Source organism: Penaeus japonicus, unplaced genomic scaffold (genome assembly GCF_977035675.1).
Source record: "Penaeus japonicus unplaced genomic scaffold, GWHDUDI00000001_assembly GWHDUDI00000022, whole genome shotgun sequence".
NCBI classification, from domain to species: domain Eukaryota; kingdom Metazoa; phylum Arthropoda; class Malacostraca; order Decapoda; family Penaeidae; genus Penaeus; species Penaeus japonicus.
Window position 1 is genome coordinate 40158001 of NW_028234424.1, and position 5000 is coordinate 40163000.

The following is a 5000-nucleotide window of genomic DNA, read 5'->3' on the forward strand; positions in this document are numbered from 1 at the left end:
GAGGGGGACGGGAAAGGGGAGAAAGGAGAGGGGGAGATAATTCTTTATTCATTTAGTAGGAGACACTGTATATATATATAGCATGTGTCCATAGATATGTATTCACACACACACACACGCATACAGATACAGACAAATACATATACGAGAACGAGAGAGAGAGAGAGAGAGAGAGAGAGAGAGAGAGAGAGAGAGAGAGAGAGAGAGAGAGAAAGAGAGAGAGAGAGAAGAGAGAGAGAGAGAGAGAGAGAGAGAGAGAGAGAGAGAGAGAGAGAGAGAGAGAGAGAGAGAGAGAGAGAGGAGAGAGAGAGGAGAGAGAGAGAGAGAGAGAGAGAGAGAGAGAGAGAGAGAGAGAGAGAGAGAGAGAGAGAGAGAGAGGAGAGAAGAGAGAGGAGAGAAGAGAGAAGAGAGAGAGAGAGAGAGAGAGAGAGAGAGAAAGAGAGAGAGAGGAGAGAGAGAGAGAGAGAGAGAGAGAGAGAGAGAGAGAGAGAGAGAGAGAGAGAGAGAGAGAGAGAGAGAGAGAGAGAGAGAGAGAGAGAGAGAGAGAGAACGATAGCATACGGACCTACTGACCGGAGCTCTGTAATTTTTTGCATAATTCTCACTGTTCATGCTATAGTTTTCGCATGATCTTTGGTATACTCTTCAATGAATATACTGGGAATATCATAATAACAATATCAATTAAAATATAGTTGCAGTTAACCAATAAAATCACAAATATCAATGTTTGGTGGCTAGCTGATTGCCGGGGATGTTTACACGGCTCGGTGACTTCTCCCTCCCTCTCTCCAACTACCCTAACTGCCATTGCGATTCTTAACGGTTATTAAGAATCGGAAAAAATCGCTAGGGTGACCTACTTACTTTATCTTTCTACACTTTTGTGTAATATTACTTTTACTGTATTTTATATTGGACTTTTTATTGTTTGATTTCTTCACTCTTTTACACGCATTTTATTTGCAGTTTGTATTGTTTGTACGTGTAAGTGTTTTAATTGCATCATACTTTGTACCGTTTGTATTGTTTAACTCTTACCTTATTCAATGTAATTTGTACTGTTTGTACTTTCACTATATGCGAAATTAATGTTCTTACTCTGTAGTTTGTACTTGCCGAAGAGACCCTTTAGCCCATAAGTTGGTATAGTGAACCCCGCGGGTATAACCTCAAGGGGGTCCATCAGATGGATACGAGCCAACTGGGCAAGGTGAGGCACACTTTCCTATCACATCTCGCTTCGATTTCTTTTAGGGAGTAGCTAGGGACTATAGGCAGGCTCTCTTCCTGCCACTCCAGCTAATTCTAGGTACACGATAGGTAGGTCAAACCAAGGTGCTGAATAACCTCGTTTAGCGGACTTACGTGTCCCACTACAGCCCTAGCATCCGTCACATCACTGTCATTGTTTGTCTGCGCGAGATGGTTCCCGAGAGGTGCCACCATCGGAGAATTGAACGACCTGGAGGACGTCCTGGCTATAGACCGAATTTGTGGTGCTCAGTCTGTGGCAGGAAAGTGCTAACAAGAACAGACAGGAAGTGTATAGTGACAGAGTGTCAGAATTACTGCCATAACAGCTGTCTTGGGGAAGAAGAGGAATACAACTGTGAGAAGACAGGCGAGCTAAGGGCACATCAAGGGATCACAGATCCAATAAGGTTTTATGCTGAGGGAAATGAAGCAGACCAGCCTACTCCTGAAGCCTCTAGCGAAGAGGATAGCCTAGAAGACCTGCCAATAAACGCTCTTGCAGACTTAGTCAGGAAACTTCGCAGTGACCTAGCAGCAACAAAAAGCCAGTTAAATAATTTTAAGAGAATAATCACCGGTCTGCCAGAAAGAAGGAGCTTGATAGTGGATGTGCTGGAGGTTATTGACACCCTGGTGGCCACACAAGCCAACACTGAGGAGCCGCACCAACGCTCAATTGCCTGCACTGCCCGCTCGAACAAAATAGATGAAGAGTGGGAGAAACAAGTGGAGGAAAGTGACGAAACGTATATATGGTGGGCGGACCAACAAACTAAAAATCGGAAGCTAACAAAGACATCAACGAAACCTGGCGCACTGTTAGAAAGCAGCCAATCATACCAAGGTCAACGAAAGCAAGGACAGGAACGCAGAAGTCAATTTGTGCACCATCCTGCAATTAATAAGAACCAAGGAGGTGGCCAGCAAACTCAACAAAAATTAAAAGAAAGGCCAACACTCCATGGTAGCTCACGCAAAAGAAACTTCGTGCCTACCAACAAATGTCCAGTGTGCCACCGCCAAGGACATTCCGGAAACGATTGCCCAGAAATCAAGTGTGTGTGACTACTGCAAGGGTCATTATCATACCACACAAAATTGCAGACATCGTCTGGCTGATCAGAGACAGCAGGAGCTGATTCAGGCTGTGAGGCAGTCTAGTCAAGAGAGCCTAACAGCTGCACAGCGTGCTCACTGGCACCAACAAAGTATTGCGCACCAACAGTTTTTGGTACCGCAACCTACAGCCTATCCACCACTGCATAATCAAGTTCTTTTCCGACAATATGCAGTGCCCTCCAATTATGGTGCCCACCAAGCACTACCACAACCGCAAGCACAGCAAATATCACAACCGCAAATGCTTTTCTAAAGAAATAAGAATAGTGTCTGCCAATATTAAAGGGTTCCATACCAATGTGGCGGAACCAACACATCTGTTTATTTTAAAACACAAAGCAGACATAATATTCATATCTGAAACCTTTCTAGATGACAAAGTGCCTGGTTACTCATCATGGATCAGAAAGGACCGTAACACAAATGGAGGCGGAGAAGCACTATGCCACAAGAACTTGACACCAATCCAATTTGTTGATTACCCTGTTCCAGACAACTTGGAACTTATCCTGTGGAAACTGATAGATAGCAAAGGCAAAGGTACCCTTTGTTGTGGGCGTTACAGACCCTGTCCCAGGGAACGCTAATTGTTGATTTCCTGGTAAACCACCTTGATAATCTATTACTGAGCAGTCACTGTGAAAATATAATAATAGTTGGTGATCTCAATCAGCATATCATTCAAGCTAACTTTGATGATATGTTAGCATTGTATGATCTCAACAACCACGTTAGTTTTGCTACACATAGTTCTGGTTCCTCACTTGATCCAGTTGTGACTAACTTCCCTGAAGACACAGTTTGCTGCTCCCCACTTGGTTTTGTAGGCACTTCAGACCACATTGCCGTACTCACAACAATTTCTTTTGCACTTTTTCGTGAGGAGCACTATAGCCGTACTATGTGGAAATGGGAATCTGCTGATTGGGGAATGATCAGGAACACCTTGACGCACATATCCTGGGAGGACATTCTCAGAGGTGATGTCGATCAGCAAGTGGAACAATTTACAGCAACCCTACTTGAGATCCAGAGACAGTGCGTACCACATGTTGACCATATTTCCTATCCCTCTGATCAGCCATGGTTTGGGCCCAGGTGCCGCATGGCATCTGATGCTAAGTACAAGGCATGGCTCAATTTAAAACGTAACCCTACAGTCTATAACAAACATATCCATAGACAGGCTGCGGCTCAAATGGCATCCATCCAGAAATGGGCCATACAACAATGGGAAAAAGACACCAAAAATAAGCTAAAGTCTGGCCAAATTGGTGGTAAACAATGGTGGAATATTGTCAAACAAAAACAAGGAGAAATCAGGGAAGGAGCTATTCCACCCTTGGCCACAGAAAATGGCACTATGGCACTCACTACTCAGCAAAAAGTAGAGGTATTGGCACATCACTTTGCACAGAAAATGTCTGTGGCAGAACCTGCCAGACCATCTCCGATGCTACCAATAATGACAGTGGAAAAACTGACCAACATAAAGACAACAAAGACAGAAGTCGAAAGAATTCTGAAGGACCTCATTGAGACAAAAGCTGTGGGGCCAGACGAAATAAGTCCACGCTTACTTAAAAGATGTGCTAGACAGTTATCCAAACCACTTGCTCTGTTGTTTAATAATTGCATACAACAGCAAAAATGGCCATCGAAATGGAAGGTCAGCAACATCGTGCCCATTCACAAGAAAGGAAATAAAGCAGAAACCAAAAATTATCGTCCTGTAGCACTACTCTCTGCTGTCAGTAAAGTTCTAGAGAAAATAATTGGTTCACGTCTAACAGGACATCTCAACAAACACTCACTGATGTGCTCGAGACAGTTTGGATTCAGAAGAAACCACTCAGCTGTTGATCTCCATCTGCTCACGTCTTCTACCTGGAGCACTGCCCTTGACCATAACCAATGCACTGCTGTGATAGCTCTGGATATCGAGGGAGCCTTCGATCGAGTGTGGCATGATGCCTTGATTGAGAAATTATGTGGAATTGGTGTGGGTGGACCAATTCTCAACCTCTTCACGGACTATCTTACCAATAGGTACCTGAGTGTCGTCTTGAATGGCAAGAAATCAACACAGCATGCTATCAAGGCAGGCGTACCACAGGGCAGTGTTCTGGGGACCCCTCATGTGGAATGTATTTATAAATGACTTGCTGCTTCTAGTGCCTGAAACACAAGCGTTGTTTCTGCTGACGACATCACACTGTCGGTTACCTACAATGCCGAAGATGAGGAAATGACAGCAACACACATAAATACTAAACTGAAGAACATCCTAACTTGGGGTCACAGGTGGCAGGTCAAGTTTGCACCAAACAAGACTCACCTCATGGTAGTTACCAGAACCCCCCAACCCACCATCAAACTATACTTCGATGGTAAATTACTACGACCTGAAGATGAAGTAGAAATACTTGGTGTTACCTACGGTAAAAGAGGACTCACCTTCAAAACACACATTGAAAACATCGTGAGGAAAGCATCAAGGAAACTTGCGTCCCTGAGACGTATTTCATGGCTTCTTGATGTAAGAGGAAGAGAGGTTCTTTACAAATCGCAGATCCGGTCTGTGATGGAGTATGCTCCTCTGACATGGGGAGGAGCTGCTAAGA

General features: G+C 44.2%; 1 protein-coding gene across 1 annotated transcript in view; it reads right to left on the bottom strand.

Annotated features, from left to right (window-relative positions):
- The window catches only part of LOC122261021 (uncharacterized), a 14501-nt gene that overhangs the window by 4945 nt on the left and 4556 nt on the right, over window positions 1-5000 (bottom strand). The gene's annotated exons all lie outside the window — the stretch shown is intronic.